Raw genomic sequence first — 20317 nt, 5'->3', positions numbered from 1 at the left:
AACAATCTACAGGACTGGTCAGTATCTATTCTTGTAGGTCACTTCTGTCACGTAGTCCCTAATTAACCCCAGGTTACAGAACCATTTAGCACAGAGCTATGATTACTTTCACAGAGTTAAGATTTTATTTGGAAGAAATTACTGTAGTCCCCTTTTTACAGAATAGAGAAAACTAAGGCAGAAGGAGACATGCCTCTCACTGCTCTTTTTTTCTTAACTCTGGGTTACAGTAGTGCTATGAGGCACAGAAAGGAGCAACATTTACGTAGCTATAGGGGATGTCTATGATCGAATCAGGAACAATTTCTGCATTTGTGAGGAAGGTGCAGTGCGCACAGCTTAGGATGGGGCAGCTTAAATGGCATGATTTGGAGCTGTTTAAATGGCTAAAACAATCTTAGTATAGTTTCAAGGACGTTTGGTTCCATATAGCCTTCCATGAGCTGTCCAGGATCCCTGTGAAGGTCTCTCCATCTCACCTCCCTGTGTAAATCTGGTGTGAAAAACAGTTTAATAAGTCCATTTAAGGAAATCCTGTACAGTGAGCATGGAGGTAGCTTTCCTTCAGCTTCTTTTAACACATGGCTAGATCCTATATTGGGTTTTAGCAATGCCTTTCCAGGGTCTTTGGAGTCTTGTCTGTCTTATAACACAAATATGTCCCTTCTCTGTTTGTCACCATTGGGCATCATCTGTAACACCTCCGCAAGGCTAACCTGGTAGAAACAAACATAAATTGATGTGGATTCAATTCAACAACACAAAACACTTGGAATAAGCCTCTACCATGATTTTATGCCTAGACTCACATTAAAGTAGGAACAAAGCTTAAACCGTTAGCCACATAATGGATCTGTGGCAAACAAGTCAGTCAGAGTGTTTAAGCTGACTGCTGTTTGCTCAATAGTCTGGTTTATTTTGTTGGGTTCATGACAGCTAGTGAGCCAAAAGCAAGCAAGCAAACAATATTATTCCCTAAACTAATAGTGAACTCCCATACACTGCTGTTGGCTGAAATGTTCACTGTATAAAGTACTACTGGTTATGAGATCAATGAACTCGGTAATAATTGCAGTGCAGTCCCAATTTTTAAAGCTCTTTATCAAGTTTTGCAATTTCCTAGGCTTCGGGACATATAGAAACACCACCGTTTTATTTCAGGCCTCCTGAGGTGAATTTGCATTGAAATGCAGCATCGTGGTGTGATGATGTGCATCAGAATGTGACTACATGATGCAAAAATGCAATGTCATCACCTGATGAGATGCTGTGAGGCATATATACAAATCCTATGATGCAGCAGTGCAGAGAGACAGTGCGTCCCCTCTCCCCATAAGATAAATCCGAAAGGTATCACTCATGTTTCATGCTGAGCACATTGCCTGGAGGACAATGTTGTGATAGTGACAGAGAACAGAGCGGAGAAAAGAGCAGAGGACCTGTAACAGGTGGCTGATGTGTGTACAAATGTGTGTTGAAATGACTCGCAATGACTGCTGGGTGTTAAAGAGCATATTTAAAATATATGAGGCAGCATTTTAAAAAATGCTGAAATAACTATGCCCCCTTTCCAACGGGTGCTTAATCCAGGTCTGTCTAGCTTGCAGTTAGTTGCTGCTGCCAGTGAATTATACTTATGCTGTGAAGTGCAAAGCAGATATTTGTAAGCATTCTCTACCTAGAGCCTTCGGGCTATTGCTAGCCAGAGAGCATCAACCAAGCTGCTTTAAAGCTGGTTCAGTTAGAGTGAGCATAACAGAATATATCTACTACTCTGTAGCTATAAAAGATGTAGACTTGTTCATAATCTCCGTCACTTGGGCAAACAGGACTATAGTTAGCTGGTAAAACACGTTTGTAAAATGATCCCTAGAATCAGTATTTGTAATGGTGTTGTGTGAATGGATCTGCGGCACTCTTTGCAGATTAGATAAAATTATTCCGATATAAATGCTTTGTATAAATGTTAATGTCCACTCTAAAAGTTAAGAAAATAAAATTCTGTGAAATAAGAATGTTAATACATTTTATGAATGCTAATATTGATGAAACAAAATCTTTAAAGGGGATTGTCCTTTTGAATATATACTGAAATATATTTGAAACACTGCAAAAGTGAGTTTTCAAATAAGCTTGCTTTCTAGTATTACAGCTCTAGTCAAGTTGGAGGATATTTTCGTTCTTTCAGAGAAATCTGCCTACTCAGTTGAGTTTTCCCAAGGTCACCAGTTCTAATTAACATGCAGTTTTCATAGCTGGTTGATATAACTGTGAATCATTAAAGCTTAAAAATGTGTAATATCATCCTTGGTAACTCTTGCCTTTTCATGTACTTCAAGAACATCTCTTTCCCTTCCTCCTGCTGGAAGAAAATAGATATGAACATGATGGTAAGGAAAGTGGATACCTGTTGGTATTTTTTTCCCTGTCACCTTTGCTCCTGCCAAGCTGTTGTATATAACTGATTTTTTTTCCACTTGAAATTAACATTCTTAACTAGCTTCATCTTCCAGCCAAGCTTATGGCATATCAAGCACCTCCCAAGTTCACAAAGGAAATCACAGCTTTTACCCGCAAAAGGATCCAGTTGGTTAAGGACGTTACCTGTTCACATTCAATGGACCCTATAACTTAAAGAGGTAAATCAATTGGAACAAGTTTACACCTGATCACATTTTTCCTGCATCAGCTTTGGCCATAAGGACTTAGGCTGTTTTGACCAGCTATTTAACTGTCCTATGTTTTGTCTTGTTCTTTTGTTCATTTCCTGATCGTTTTTTCTTTCTAGTGTTTTCCAGAAGAAAACATGATTTTAAATGGGTTACAGTAAGTACTGTAGAGAATATAAATTTCTTTCTGATTGGGAATAGTGCGTCATATGTGCTCAGGTTGAGGAAAGGCATTTTCAATTTTCAGGCATAATGTTGGTCAAGAGTGCCTGCTGATTCATTCTGAGGAGAGTGAGTCAGACGAGCTAAATTAGGTTTCTGCTCTGAATCATCCTCTATAGGGGACTATCTTACTCCACTGACTATAGACAGAGCCTAAAGAGATTAGCTATACTAGGCTAAAATTGTACTTTGTCAATACCCATTTCCTAACTGTGCTGTCTTGAAGTCCATTCTACTCTGAACCCCGAGAGCTAATGAATGAGAAAAGATTAGGTGACACTTGACATTTTTTGGTTGTTCTTGAAGAGGGAATAAAGGTGGACTTTATATAATCCTGAAAGTATTCTTCTCCCATATTTTTGACATAGTAATAAGTCCACTTTTTCAGTAGAAGCACTAACACTACTGCTTTGAAGTAGTTGTATGGTTAGAAAAAAACAAGTATAGAGATATCAGATTCAGAAAATGTGTATATATTTTGCAACCCACAAAGTTCTTCAAAGTTGCAATTATATTTGTAGCTTTTCATGTTTATTTCCCCCCAAATTATATATCTTGCTAGATAGATTTTTTAAGAGGAGTGAAATAAACAGAGCTGCCCTCAAAATATGAATCCAGAATCCTTAACAAAATGGGCAAACATTCCCTATGACTCTGGTAATAATACCTTGATATTCACAGCAGTTGCCTTTGGTTATTTTTGTTGATTGTATAGTTAAGATGCTGATAAATGGCCACAGTTGATAGTGTTGGAGGTTGTCATGGTTTAGCCCCAGCCAGCAACAAAAACCACGTGACCTGTGACCTTTTCGCTCACCCTGACCCCGCAGTGGCGAGACAGAGGGAGAATCGGAAGAGAAAGGCAAAATTCGTGGGTCGAGACAAAGGCAGTTTAACAGAACAGCGAAGGAAAGAGGAAAACAGCAATAAAAACAATAACCAGCAATAATACTGATAGGGGAATATACAAAACACAATTAACGTACTGCTGCTCACTGACTGAACCTGGGAAGCCCCCCAGCCTGCTCCCAAGCGGCGATTCCTGCCTGTTCACGGACAGCTCTGCAGCTACATACTGAGCGTGGCATCACATGGTACGGGATACCCCTTTGGATAGCTTGGGTCAGCTGACCTGGCTGTGTCCTGTCCCAGTTGCTTGTCAAAATTAACCCTATCCCTCCGGGACCAGGACAGAAGTGGACTACAGGTGTCCATTAGTACACAGAACAAATATTTAATGAAAAATGTCTCTATAAATGCTCTACAGTCATACATCTTTTTTCCTTCCACTCCAACTTCATCTAGAACAGCTTACATTTATCTATTTGTATATTTATACATTTAGCTATATCTTTATATGTACCTTTTAAAATTAGACTTTAAAACGGTTAGCAAAAGCATCATAATTTACATATTTTACCACTCCGAGCCAAGAATATGTCTTCAATTTTTTGGTAAAATATAAGGTGTCTCACCTTTTCCAGATAGTGTATTTCTAGTTTTCTTAGCCCAGCTTGGAGTTTTAGAGTTGTTGGCAAAACCCTTTTTGTTTTTCCTTAATGCATTTTTAAGCAATACCTTTTTACTTTAGTCTAGGGAAGTGCACTGAGTTCCTTCATCCTATTCTCAGAGACAGAAGCACAAGATCAGGGCAGATTTATATGAAAGAGACATGAAGAAGTAACCTTCACTATCCCTGACTCTATGGAGCGTATTTTGAACTGCATGTAGCAGCCGTGCCACCCCTCTGCCTCCCTTCACCCCATTCACATCACAGTTGCATCCAGCTTCGACAATTTCCGTGCATTACCAGGTTGTTGATGTGTGGCGCCGTTTTTACGACTTCTTTCAGTTTGCTTTGATCTCATAGCTCTTATCCTCCAGAGAGTTCCATTGCAAGTGAAAATACAGGACAAACATTTTTCATGTGGTTGATATAGAATATATATTTGCAACCTGCCTTTCCAAGAGTATACTGTATGTAATAAAGGTAGCAAACACATAATGACTTCTACTGCAAAACACGAAGGAAGGCTTAGGAAGGCTGGTCTGTGTCTGTTCCATTTGAGATTAGTAATTGGAGAAGTTTGATTTGTGCCACTGACAGTAACTGTTTGTTTTAACATGACTAATGCATTCAAACTTCACAACGATGGTGAGTTACAAATGCAGCATAAAGAACTGCTGCATTAAGCATTATTCAAGTTGCAAAGCCAAGCATTTAAATGTTAGGAACTACTGGAATCCAGGGGGCCTATGCATCATTAATTTGGTCCTCCTCTGCCTGGATGGGTTTAGTAGCCTCCATGCAATTTGCAAGGAGATGAGGCTTATTTCTTCATAGCATCGTTGCCCCATTTATAACAGCGGTACTCACCTCAACTGAACTTCCCCAGGAAACGGTCTCAGAGGTGTTACGTTCCTATAAATTTAATGAAAATAGTCTGTTTGCTGAAATGAGGGAGAGACTCAAGCTCAACGCAGATTAGGTGTTTGAGATCCAGATTCATAAACAGACAGTTTTTACCTATCTCCTAACTTTTTTCTACAAGAGACTACACCATTGCATGGGATAGATCTTCCCTGGGCATGCACGTGGGTTCTTGTTTTGGTCTCCGCCTTCCTTCATTCTCACCCAGCCTGGCTGAGCTTTTCCTCTGGGGTCTGAATCCTTCTGTGAGCTCAGTGTCCTGTGCCAACCAGAGCCCCCTGCTGCAGTGTGCCACATCTGGTTCTGCAAAGCCTTTTGGACCATTTGCTTTTCCTGATCTGAGATTTCTCCTGTTATTTCTGGTTGGGGTCCTACTGGGAGAAATGTTTCTAACCTGGAGGAAAAAAGTATCCCAGGTCTCTCCTGGCTGCTGGTCTCACACCAGCCCTGTGCAACTGAAAGCAGCTATTGGAGACAACATCTGGTTGAACGCCAGCAGATCCTTGCTTCTGGAGGCCTGGGAGGTCGCTCTGTGAGTGTAAGGCATATGCAATCTCAACAACACCAGGGGCTTGATAAAGTTAAGGGAGAATAACTTCCTCAGCGGTGTATAGCTGTTAAAATTGAAAACACCTCCACTAAGCATGTATAAAACTGCAGTATGCCACAAACACAAGAACTGAACAAATCTGCATGGATTTTCCAGGGTATGGCAAAAAACTCTTAACGGATATTTAAACAAAATTACATTTTTGAACTATCTTAATATTCAAATAAAATCTCTTACCTGATTCTGGAGCATCTCCCAAAATAGTTAGCCTGGGTAGAAGTATGGCATGAGAAATTTAACTACAAGTAGATTAGCAAAATTAAGAGAAACAAGATTGCGGCCTTGGAAGTTCTGGGCAATTTCTCTGTCAGTTACATTGTTTGTACGAATGACAGTACTTCATCTCCAGCAATTGAATATTATAGATGATGCCTTCAAATACTATTTTAAAGGCGCATACTAGTATGTAGATGCATTAATTTTATATTATGGTCTATCTACCAAAGACAGATATCATTACTTCTGTTTCACAGCAGCGTGAGTGGTAAAAGAGGCAGTAAGACTTCTGGAATTCAGCAATCTAAAAAGAGTCAGAATAAATATTCTACATTTACTGTATTATCTTTCATTTATAAATGTATGTTTTATATTTATTGCATGGAGCAAGTGTAGGTAAAGGTAATGATCTTGCCTCAAGTGTCTTAAAAATTAGGCAATTTACAATTACAAAAATGAAAAATGAATTTGGAATAAGACAAGAAACACAAATATTTCCCAGATGTTTTTTTATCTCTATGTTATTGTTCTTAGCTTTTAAAAATCTGTCTGGTTTGATTACTTAAAAGGAAAGAATTAGTGTTAATAAGCTTTTGAAATGGGTAATTCTTCTTCTGAGACCCAGGTTCAGTGAAAGCAGATCTCAATGCCTGCAAGATAAGAAATGCAGAGAAAGACTCTTAGCTCTTATTAAAGAAGGCATTGCCATCAGTGTTTCTTACTGTGAAAGCGACATAGGATGAGGAAATTTGGGGACAATGTTGGATTTTTCCCTCCCGCTGTAAAGCCATAAAAATGATAGTGTCAAGAAATGTAGCCTATGTAAACAGAAAACTTAATTGCATTTAATTGTAATTGTTCAGTGGTGGAACATTTAAATCCAAAAGAGAGCCTATAATTGTTTCAGTTGCATTGACTGACTTTAATTAACATTGAGTTATACTGTAAATGTACAAAACTATCAATGAAGATGAGTGGACCTTTTTAAGGTGAAATGCAACGCACATAGCCACAGTAGTAAAAGAGAAAAGCTTTAACACTGTGAAAAATCAGGAAAAAATAAACCCTTACCCCTTTTTTAGCTTAATTCAAGCAGTCAGGATGTAAGCTTTCCTTGCATTCCTTTTTATTTACTTTCCCAGAACAGAGATGAATGAATTTTTAAAGGACGCATGCTGCTGAGCTTAACGTTTATATGCAATGGCTGAAAGAAAGTCTTTTAATTCAGAAATGCATTCAAACTACTTATGCCTTCTTATCTATCTGTATTTAGACTCAGATTTGAAATCCACTAAGTCAAGTGAAAAATCTCACACTGAGTTTAATGGACAAGGACTCAGGCCCTTATAGCGTGGTCATTACCAGAGCCTCTGAATCTGCAACTGACTCCACGTGGGAGTCAACTGAAGTCAATGAGGCTTCAAGAGGGCAGCTGAATCTGTCTATGCAAAGTCAATTGCAGGACTTACGCCTTTGTAATGAAACATTGTGTTTGCATCAAAAATGTATTGATCTGCTCTGTGAAGAACATAATAGGAGCCTCTACTCTCAGGGTACTCTTTCTCTTCTGCCATGTTTCACCGTGACTTTTCCTAATTCGTATGTATACATGCTCTGTTTTTTAAGACCTTTTAAATACAGTGAGTTACTACATTCATTTTTGTTGGGACTTGGATGATGATGTGCCTGTTTACTGAGCTTTTTTTAAAAGAAATGGTGACCAAAAGGAGATTTGTAAATATATTACTACTCTATAAGCAACATAAATATAATAAAAATCTGTGTCACAAACTCTGCTATATATACTAATGGTTTAAAAGATAAATTGTCTGAGTTTTACCTAATAGGCTGAGGTAATTGAAATCCAAGGGAACTTTGGGGTTTTTTTTTCCTAGTTTTTATCCCTTCTGAGTAAGAGGAAAAGAAATCATTAAATCAAACTTTGTATCTTCATCTATACAATGGAGAAATGGTTACCCAAAACTTTAAAAGACACTCAGGGTGACAGAGGTTTGTTTATACAACAGGACTGGGCAATTGTCTTTGGTGAATTGTTGGCTTCAGACCTTAGTTATCACACAGAGATTTTTTGTATTTTCCCCTTCTGATTTGTCTAACCCTAAGGTTAGTCTCTAAGAGGTCATTAGACACTTCCCCGTGATGGCAAAAAGAAGATTCAAGCTCTTCAGCTGCCTGAAAAGGTTTAGAAAAATGGACTGAGGTTGGCTGCTTGGAAAAACAGGGTATTGGGAAAGACAGAGAAGACAAAAGGAATCTTCCTGAATTAAGGTTGCTCTACTGAACAGGGATTCACTAGATAAATAGTGAACTTCACTAAAAACATTACAGTTCGTTTGAGCTCTGCCCTGAAATCTGACAATGAGCTACAAAGGACTTCTGAGGAAGGGGGCAGGAGCTGATGAAGTTCAGTAGGAGTGCAGAGACACTATAGGAAAAGAAGTCTTTGTTAATACCTTCCTACTAATTCTTGACTGCCTTATTGGCCCATTGGTAACGCTGGATAGTTAAGCATTCCTTCCCCTCTGTTTTCCCACTTCCATGAAATTGTGTGTCAGGCTGAGTGTAGAAAGGGTATAAGTAGAAAGTTGTTGTTATGATGGGTATGCATAAGTCTTAAAGACTGTTGGAAGGCTTCTAAAAGTTTACTTGTTTTCCCAAAGACCAGCTTAGATAGTATCGTTAATAAACACCATTTACCAATTTATCTGTTTAGGTGTGTTTGGTGTCAAATGTACTTATGAAACAGTGTTTTAGTAGTAACTAAAATGTATTTTAATGAATATGAGCAAAGATCAGTACAGACCTTTGAGACATCAAGTAGGAAAGTGTTGGTTCTTTTTCCAGCTTCATAACAGAGCCATTACTAAAAACTTTTGATTACCAGACACAAACAGCGGGCACAGATGTCAGGCCCATTTTTAATGGTCACTTTTCAGGCAGGCTGAGGTACCACCTTCTCTGGTGAAAAACACTCTGACAGACTCTCCTGGATGCGTAATAGCAGGTTAGAGAGAAAACAGCCTTTGGGTGATTGGTGAAGTCTGAAACTTTATAATGGGATAACACAGAAGAAAAACTTCTCCCCAGTCTTGCCACAGAATCTGTGGGGAAGCTACAGAGGAGGAATGAGATGGCAACAGCTGAGATTTCTGGCAAAGAGAAAGTCTGGCTTCACTTTGTGGATGTAAAGAGCCGGACTCACTCTCTTTCTAAACATTGCTTTGCAGGCATTCAAAAAGCCTGCATTTATGGTTTGAAGCTGGCCTATCCTAAAATTCATGTTAAAATCGAATGTCTGGATGCTGACTCTTTCAGCTTGTGTGCAGCCTTACGTACCCATTTGCGTTTAAGTAACTATGCAACTGTAACCAGATGAAGGGCTGCAGTATTTTTTTAAGCAGCCTGTAGACTTTTATTAAAAATCATAAGACTATGTCTTGAAGTGGTTGCCTGTAATTAGGAAAACTAAATTAACAACTTAGAAATTGTGGATCGCCTATATTACGATGCAAACTTTTGTTCATTTTTAAGACTTTATAGCTAGAGATTAGAAAAATTTCAATGAGGAATAGGAGCGCCGCATTTATTTTCTGGTAATGTCACAAACTCCTTCAAAATTTCAGGTTAATTTCCAGATGATATAGAGCTTTTTCTTTTTATTACTGGTTATTAACAGAATCTTTTCCTCTGTCCTTCCAGTGCAAGCTTTTGAAACTAGACCATGCAATTCCTGTAATAAGAAACCTGCTACACTGTGGGTGCTTTGGGGTACTGTGCTGGGGGTGGCATTTTTGTAGACTTGTATTTTGATTCATTGTACACTTTGTTGACAAGTCCCTTAATGTTACCCATTTATCATTAGATCTCTATGAATTCAAAGTGAAGATAACAACATCCCAAAATATTTACTTGAAAGTCCAAAACAGAGTACATAATTTTAAGTTTGTACAAGATTTTAAAGTAAAATAAAAATATTCATAAAAGAACTAGGTGAAGTAAATAAAGACAACCACACCTCATTTACTTAGGGATGTCATGTGATGGTTGAATGACATTAGTTGAAAAGGTAACCAACCACTCTGGGAGGATAAGTTTTGGAAACTGTCTTTCCAAGGGACTTGAATATTGAACGAAGCATTTCGTCCTGTTTGATGCTGCCAGCTTTAATTAGTCCTGATGGGAACAGGTTGACAATATTTACCCATTTTGATGTTTGACTAGTGTATTTCTGCATCTTTTTCAGACACCTCTTTGCATGTATGCACATAATTTTCACAACTTTCCCTCCTGGATTTGCTCTATTGATGGACCTGTTAGTGTTAAACATGCAGTCTTCAGCCATATGGCCCGGCTTTTCCTTGCTGTTGGAGTCAGTCCGGAATAGTACTCTGCAGTCTTCCTTCTGGCCCCATTAATTGTGGGATTTTTTTGTTTTCTTGAAAGTGCTCTGATTTTATAAATCAGATTTGTTCTGATTTTAGGCCAATTTCTCCTGTGCCCCATTGCTTTTTCCTTCTTTTAAAAGCACCTACTAACTGGTTTCTTCCTTCCTTTGTGTCAGACACTGCCTTCAAGGTCTGAAGTTTTCTGTGGTGCGTTTGTGATATCCTAAGGTCCCCATGTGTACTCCATCATTGTTTCCAGATGTAGTTGTTTCCTCTGGCTGTTGTCCACCACAAACTCTACCAGACAGCACCTTATACACAAACATGTTCCGCCATGCACCTGCTTTAGTGGACCCATACACACAGCTGCTGCAGCAAGGGATATTTTTGGTTGGAGGGAGAAAGAGAAGGTGGGACTCACTCAGTTACCAGGGGCAGCGAGAGTGGGACAGCCCCATGAGAAGGCCTGACCTGGGAGCCAGGCTTTGCACCCAACATAGGCAAAGCCCTTGCCTGCAGGACCCAAGCCAAGGTGCAGGCAGGGACAGGGTCCATCTACAATCCTGTGATTATCAAGCAAGTCATAGGTGACAAGTCTGGTCCAAGATCAGGCTGGAAGCCCAATGAGCAAGTCAGGAATGGCAGGGAACATGCCCCAGGGCAGATGTGGGTGCCCTGATCCAAGCGTGGATGGAGCCCCTCAAGTTATGGGCTGAGAGGGCCTGGCTGGGAGTCCCAGTGGGGCTGGTCAGGGCAAGGGCGCCCACGGGTGCACTCAGGCTCCTGACAGTAGTCACAACTGTTTTCTTTTCTGAGGACTATCTTTTAAAGGTGGAGGAGAAAGGTAACCTTTCTTCTCTGGTTTCGGTGGTTAGGGTTACCTGGGTGCTGAGATCTCTGACTTCTTGTCCCTCATTCATTTAATTTTGCCCCAGTAGCTGACCATCCATCACTAGGCTGTCATTCTTTTTCCTTCTGCTCAATTATCATAAGACAACCTTCAGACAAACTCTCGCAACTACAATAGCAGCTAGCAAAGCACTAAACAACATCCTTATGCAAGTCTTTCAGCAGAGCAAGGATTGGTTCATTAAGACAAGTGTCTTAAATTCTTGTCGCACTGCAGTATTTTATTTGTCAGGTTGTTTGTGTGCTGATAAAGAAACTTTATTCTAAGAAATATTGTCAATACCCAGTCCCCTTATTGGTGTCTTTCATGAAAGGTGGGCATTGACAAATGCCACAAGAAGTAGAGGCGTGTGATGGTTGTCCATGCTGCTCATTCAGCTTCTGCTCCACTCACTAGTGTGACAATATTCTTTCTGCATTTGAGAAAATTTTGCTTAGGATATTTCAGTGGCTATCTGCAGTTTTCTTTTTGTGCAACTGACAGCTGTCTGTGGGCTTACAAGGCAAAGAGAGAACGTGATCACATCAGCATTGCAAAAAGAATAGAGAGAAAGTTTTATTGGTCCTAACTCAGTGATGCACCCCGGATACTTGTTGCACAGCCTCTGATGCGACACAATTGCTTTCAGATATATCTTTATCTGGAAGTATGTTTTCCCAAATTCACAAGGGGGAAATTACAGGAAGTTGGATGTCATATATCAAAATCCAATTGATCTGGCATGAATGGCTTCTTTAAATGCACTGGGTAACCTAGCATGGCCTATGACTAATAGCAAAGACCAAGCTCTTCATCTGCAATCGGGCAGTCTACTGACGGTTATCTGCTAGGATGCAAAGCACTGGGCTAGTAAGGTACTGGCTATGCTCAGATAGGAGAGCTGAATCCTTTTGGGTTCATTTCTAAACAGACATTGATTTTGGCTTTGAGGACCACCTCAAGATGGTTGTGAAGACAGTAGTGGTTTATCCACTGAGATCCAAAGCATTATTCCCTTTATGCTTTCCTGGATAGGGGAAATGAAAAATAAAAGTGATCTAAAGCACCAGGGACTGTTCCATGGAGGTGCCTATGTCCTGCTGCCTTCACTGAAGAGCAACCAAATAAAAAAACTCAGCATCATTTGGTGACTCCAGCACTGAATTTTTGGTCCATAAATACTAGTTATTTTACCTGGTAGCACCTAACCTGCAACATGAAGAGACCAAATTGGTTTGCCTCTTGATATGTGCATTCAAAAAGACTGATTTACTCGCTGGAAAATTCTGGACTTTTTTCTCAGTTGGTCATCATGTGACATGCCTGTGCTAAAATGTGGGTGCATTTACCACTGCATCTATGCCACAGACACACTCTTCTTTTGGCATTTCCTACTCCTTTCTTTCCCTTCTTTTACAGCATGTTAATGTTGTTTTCTTTTTTGTTGCTACCTCTTGTGTTTCCTTATTGCTCATAATACCTATTTTACTTTTCACGCCAGTTAAAAGGATATCTCAGTTTGCTAACTGGTAGAGAACAAAGCCTCTGCTTATTTACAGACTCACATAATCAGATTTATTTTGTTGTATAAGCACATCCTTTTTTTAAGTACATTACTAGACTGCACTGTTTCCCCTTTCTTTATCATTGATTGAATTGGTTATTTAGTGACAAATATCATAATGATTCTACTGATGTTTATGGAGCTGCAAAGGAGTATTCAATTTTTTTACCGCCTTAGAAAAAGACTTTATTTTAATTTTACTCTCTGCACACTTTTCTTGGTAAACTGAATAAGAAAAAGAGAAAACAGTAGGAAATCGTTAGTTGGTACTGGCAGGTCAATACAGTGAGATTATTCCTGTAGACTCGAGACTTGCTGTGCGTTTAAAGATAAAAGGTAACATAATTGCATGGTTTTTTCATGGTCTTACTGTCCAAAGAGAATTTATTTTTGTAAATAGAGTAATATTTTCCTGAATTGGGCTACAAGTGTTCTCAGAAATTGCAGTTGTAGAAATATTTAGGTTCTGGCATAAGGTTTTGTATAGATTTTCCAAAAATTGGGAACCAACCCTCTGTTCTGTCACTAAAATCAGTATGGCTATGTATATATTTTTATTTCATCTCAGTTTTCAGATCATTGAAGTATCTGCCAACAAGATGCTTCTTTCCAGCAGGTGGAAAATTATTCTCTGAATAAAGCAACATCATGCTGTGCCGCCCATGGAACCCTTTGACAGTGAGAGGAAACTTAAAATTTTTCATTAGAATATGTTCCCACAATCCAGCAGTGGATTTACCAGTTTCCATTTAATTTTCTGAAACTGTGTCCTTACTGAAAATTACATTTGAATTGCCAAGAGGTGCCAAACATCAAAAGACATGCAGCAGTGGTGTTCAGGTGCAGATATTAGTTTTACTTGTTGGAACAGTCATCTTTGAGAAATTATAGAGTTTGTCAATGAAAATATGCATATTGTTTTTTCCTTGCATGGGGTCTGATACAATACTTTTAAAAGACAGTAAGCTTTACTAGAGACTTTAATACTGTTTGGATTAGAAGCTTCATTTATGAATGTCCTGTACATTTGCAGATGATAAACATTTTTTTTTTGACCTATCATTTGGTTGCAGATTGTCCTATGAAAAACCACTGCAGAACAAATCCGCTATTGGAAACAGTGATGTTGTAACGTTTCTTCTAAACAGAAGCATGTTTAATGGTCAATAAAATGAGCTCTTGGCAGACATTCAATTTGATGATTAAAGAATTCCTGCCTTTACAATAACAATGTTATAGTAGAAAATAGCATTAGGAAACTGACTGCACTGATTGGTTTGCAATGAGTCATAGGTATGCAATTATGGCTCTGTAATTGCCCAGGCATGACATCATAAAGCAAACTGTCACAATAGACTTAAAATTTATTTTAAAAAATTGCGGTTGGTTAGTTTAAAAAAGGCCAGCATCCTGTGAGTATCCTGTGTATTGCATGTCTTTTGCATGGATAGAAGTATCTATTGGCAGGTGAGGTTTCCATTGTAAGACTTTGTGAGTCATTTTGCCGAAGTCACTTTTACTGACGTGAAAAAAATAATAAAAAAAAAAGCAATGAGAGACATGGATGGGAGACTTGTGGAGTCATCTTTGAGGGCAGAATGGTTTCTGTGGGTCTAGCTTTTGTCTGCTCTCCGTCAAAGGCCATGAAACCATGAATTATGTGGATGGCTCTAGCTGACTGCGTTTGCCATTGCTCTGTAATCTGAGAGCTAAGAGCACTGGAAGATTTAACATTTGATGACATCTTCCATTGTACTTCTGAATTCCTACATTGGCTTCTAATTGCCAAACTATGGTGCTCAAAATTCCTACCCTCCTGTTGACTAAATCCAAAGGTGCCAAATAGCATTAGCTGCTTCATGCTTCACCAGCTTTCAGGTGGTTCCCTGAATATGTCCTATGAGATTATAAAGAAGAAAAGAATATCTTTTTTAACAAAAGAAATATATTAAAGGAACCACTATCTCTTAACTCCTCTGTCCACCTTCAATACAGAACTTCTGCTTGACTGACTTCAGTCTCTTGCCTGCTTGTCTTCTTGTTTTAAGAAAATACTGTTAATAGGTTCACATTGGTGACCATTGATGTATTTCATACAGTCACAGATGTTAGCATTAGAGTCCTGTTGCTTCTTCTTGTTCTTCTAGCTTATTCTGAGAAGCTTCATCATTTTTCTTGTAATCAATCCCTGAAATTTGTCTGTGTATCCTAAAGCGTAAGTGGATTACACTAGCCAGCCACAAGTCAAAGGAATATGAATACCACAGGAAATAGAAGAAATACCTAAGATTTACTTTAATTACCCTCTCTCTCCTTTCATTGTTCGAGGTAAAAATGTTAGCACTGCACTTTATTCTAAATTCAAAGGGAATCTAATAGTCAAAGGCAAACAACTTCCTAATCCAAAGCATGATTTTGAGATTTTGAGGAGAAGAAATAGTTTTCAGCTTAGCCCAAGTGGGGAAGTGAATCTGCTGAAGATTTTTGGAAGAATGTGAGAGACAGACAGACAGACCATGGTCAAAACCACACTGAAATCTCAATACTCTACACTAAAATGTCAGTACTCTGTGGGTAAGGTATACCGAGTTTGATATCACACATGAGTGTCTCAACTACCATGCTATAGATCTTGTGTCTCTTTTTAATTACTCAATGCACTAGTATAATTCAACACAAGCTGGTGCAGAGCTTGTGGTGTTCATGTTCTCTAGTTTTGACTCTGCTTACGAAAAAATTTTCCAACAAAGTGTTCATCGATACCTAGTACAAATCTGAAGAAGAAAAATGAAACTTGGAAAAATCTTTGCCATACCTTGTCAGCAACTTTTTCAGTGCTTATATCCAGGATCCAAAATGACCCCTTTCATGTTTGATCAAAGAGCACTGATTTCTTCACTCTTTCTGGATCCAAAAAAGTCTGAGATAAAATGTTTCTCTGGACCTTTTGTGATGAAAGTGTAGGAGAGTAAAAGGACTCAGCTGTTTTTGTTCCATTTTCTTTCTTGGAAAAAGAACAAGAAAGGGCTCCATAAATAGGATGCAAAGCAGGGGCCAAGCCTTACTCCCTGCTTGGTATCGAGAAGAGCAAATACGAAATGCTGGGACCAAATGAACACGTGTCTTTTCATGTGGTGTCTCTGTCGGGGTGAGTGAGAAGAAGCAGCGATGGGAGGAAAGCATTGTATCGTACTGTTAAGTAGATTTAACAGGGCTAGTGAGCCTCGGAGCCCTGAATCTCTCACTTTCAGTCCTAATTAACAGCCTGAGCTTCTGAATTCTGGCATTTCTTCCTAGAAACTGTAGTTCCGATACTAAATCCTTTACCTCAGGCTTCATGGACCTGTCAAAAGGCTGCAGTCACATACCTGCTTATCTACAGGTAAAGAGGTATCTGTATGCGCTTATACTGTTCAGATGACCATGTATTTTCCGGTTGGAACAGCATATCATCACAGAGCATGCTCTGCTTTGTCAGTACATTTTTCCTTCCTCCGTTTTGTGGTTAGTGAGATGCCTGCTCTGAAGCATGAAAGTTCATCCCTGATCTACCTGGATGATATTTTTATCACAGCCCTCCAAGTAACCTATCCCTTTTTTATGCTTTAGCCTTGGTTCATTAACTTTTCACCTGGGGAATGTAGTAAACAGAGAAAAATCAATTCTGACTCAATCCAGCTCTCTAAACTTTCTGGAGTTCTTGTTCAACACTGAAACCATGACCCTGGAGACTCCTCTTTCATAGAGAATATATATTAACTTTGTCAGTCAGTCTGATTAAATCTCTCTCTCTACCTCTCCCCCCCCCCCTCTCTCTCATGTCTTCTAGGCTCTTTTTAGCCCCTTTTTATGCCAGCCCTTGCCGAAATGAGATATAACAGAACCACACCAGCTTTACCCTTAGGAGATAGCTACAGATATTAGTTGATTGATGGCTGCTCTATTTTTCTTCTGAATTTGTTTTTACTCCTGTCACCTTCTCTTCTTTCCCTGAAACTGGTGCTATGCCCAAGTAAGAAAAGGGAGACGGTGAATAGGTCCCATTAAAAATTCACATTGTGCTCCTCTGCAGCAGTGAAAATGAAAGTATCCCTTATTCTGAAGTATAAACTACCTGGGGCAGCCAGTGCTACGGTTTCAAGGGAAGTCTGAATAAGACAATACATAGGACGTTCAAGAACAGAGGTAATTAAAGCTTCTCCCAGATAGAGCACATAAGGATGGAATTTCTGAAACCCTCAGAGCAGAGCAATAACCTTTTCTTTGTAACCCACTCCGCATAAAAAAGACAGAAGACAAAAATTCCCAACAAAACAGTGATAGCAAAGCTTCCTCAACAGATATTTAAACCTGTTTAAACTTGTACACACACAAAAAAAGCGTTGCAATATTAATCCCATATACAGAACAATGTTATCTTCCAAATGGCAATAGCCTATCTTCTGACATAAGGAACACCACCTGTGTCAAAACGCTTTTTTATTATGGTTCCAGTCCATTTTCCTCATGTTGTTTCTAGATGACAGGCAAGATGCAAAGACGGTAGTTTGGATATCAGTATAGCATAGCCCAGGTTAATTAGCCCTTGCAGAGTGGCACTGTAGTAGTCCTTTATTTCTCCTAGAAATTGCTTGGAGGTTTTTACATGGCAGTGTATCTCAGCCTGCAAGCATACCCCTACTATACAGATGTTAGTTTGAAAATTTCTGTACTTATTACATAGCAAGCTTCTGAGAGTTCCATACTGATCTAAACAGCATTATTTTTTTTTTTTTTACTTCATATAGAAATTGCCAAACTTCGCAAACTATTTCTGAATCTTCTGCATTACAAGTTCAGTTTGTGAGTAAATAGAGACTCTGAACCACAGCTTAAGTGTTAGAAAATCCTTTGTGAATGCAAACGCAGGCAAGCTGCAGAACGTCTTTGATTCTTTCTTGTAAGAGGAGTTCTGTACTCCAAATATTGATCTTAATCTGAATGCAATAGTGTGTTTTGAGATCTCTTCTATAAACCGATGCATTTATGTAAGACACCTGTGTCCTATCAACTCCACCCCTCCTTCCCCATTCATTTATATGCTTAGCCTACTAATTTCTTAAAATGTAAAAAATATGCCAAAATGGAAAACATAAAGTTGGACACCCACATCCTTTAAGTTTATCTGATAGCAACTACAGGTCGAGAAGCATGATAGGTGACCAGATGAATATTGTTGTATTTTCTCTGAACTGGTGGAAATAACACTGGGAATGTACAAGAGGAACACTTGGCCAATGGGTCCTGCACCATTAGCAAACCGGCATTAGAGGGCAGGGTGATGGTCATTTTGCTAGAGATGATACTTTTGCATCCCATAACTCACAGCAACTCCTACAGCAGAAGAGGCCAGCGGGTACATCCAGTTGACACTATCTCTACCAGAGGTCAATGCCAAAAACTTTGGAAGAGATAATATAGCCTATATGTTATGAACCTAATTTTACAATAATATACTATAGGGATAAATTTTTTCCTGATTCCAGCTGGTGATCAGTTTATGTCCTGAAAACATGTGTGTGAATACACTTAACATTTTTTTTCTTATTGACAACATCAAATTATTAGAAAGCAAACACAGTCAGTAACATTAAAAGCACCTCTGAAACACTACACAGTAGTGTTTTCTTGGGAAATTGTGAGGGGTATTTTGTATTGCTTTTTTTTTTTTTAAATAATATTACAGATGACACTAGTGTAGAATTTTCACAACTTAAAGGCTGTTTTAAGAAACATCTAATGTCAAAATCAGCACTGGAAAAAGCAAGTGTAACTTCTTATTTGCTGCTTCTGTATCTTAATCGTGATCCTCAGCCAGAGATAGGAGCCATTGTGTATAATACTCTGAAGGAGGAAAGACAAAACACTGTGAATTACAGTTGATAAACCTGTACATACAATATAATACAAATTACTTATTCTCCTCTCACAAGATGGAAGTGTTAATATTGTGAAGTGCTGTATATTTATAGAACTGATGTTTCCTAATGAAGGCATTATTGTTATGTATTAGCAGAGTGGTACGTCGTGAATCCTCAGTAAATAAGTTATGTCACCATCATATTCATTAGTCTCATGACCTAGCACTTCATTCCATTATAACTTAGCTTTAATTGTTCCCTAAGTGACCAAAAAAAAAAAATAAAAAAGTGATGGTTCACACAATGATCCATTAAGCAAAAGCTGAACCAAATAATGCTGGAAATTTGGAGACACTTTAGGATTAGTACTGTCTCCTGGAAGTAATAGCAGGTGCATATTTTATTGAAACATTTGTTTCCAGAATCCTTCTTTTTCTTCTTCTTCCATTTTCCCCTCACTCCCACTTACTGTACACCTTTTCCTAAGGGAATTGGCATGTGTTTATGCAGGATATTATGACACAACATACAGAATACATTTTTCCAGTATTTCCCCCTCCCCCCTCCTTTTTTTTTTTTTATTAATTAGCTTCTCAGGGAAGGGCTTCACACCTGAAAAAACATGGAAAAATTATACATTAAATGTTTGGAAGAAGAACAAATGAATCAGTCTCTATGCTTAAAAATGGAAAACTAGTGACAGCTGCAATGCTTATGTTGGTGAGTTTACACTCTCCTTTCTACCATTATTCTACTTCCTGGAGTCTTTCCATGTTACTTACGCAGCATATTAAATAAAATACGGTGGTAACGGGCAGTCTGGCAAGAATAACATCAGAAAACAAGAGAATGATTAACAGAGAAGTGTGACTGGGTGTAGAAGCAGTGCAAGTGGATGCATGTTAGGATTTAGTTTCTAGGACAATAGAAGGATTTCAGATCTCAGCATGGACTGTAAGCCTGAAAAAATGGAGGCAAAGATTTCATTTTAGTTTATAAATGGTCAATGAAAAGGTAGGACAGATAATGACACCAGAAACACTGTACCAGCTGATAAATCTATTTTGATTACTTTGATTTAGAGAAGGATTTTTTTATTATTAAAAAAATCTGATTTTAAGATGAGAAATAGAAGACAAAACAGTTGTTTATGTTATTGAACTGACTAATCTACCACTAACCTATATCTTGCGGATGTGAAAAAAATATTCCTTTTCATTTTCAGAAATGTAACCAGAAGGACGTTTTAAACATATAAATGGATTTGTTTAACCTCAGGAAAATGCTTCCATTTAGCAAGAACAGAGAACCTGTTCAGACTTAAGGACGAAAGTCCACCCTAAGATCTCAGAATGAAAGTTACTAACAGTAGTATATGTGAACTAGAAAATGACATATTTTTTGTGATAA

Source organism: Vanellus vanellus (assembly GCF_965231255.1).
Source record: "Vanellus vanellus genome assembly, chromosome: 3".
Taxonomy (NCBI): Eukaryota; Metazoa; Chordata; class Aves; order Charadriiformes; family Charadriidae; genus Vanellus; species Vanellus vanellus.
Note: the sequence above shows the minus strand (reverse complement) of the source record.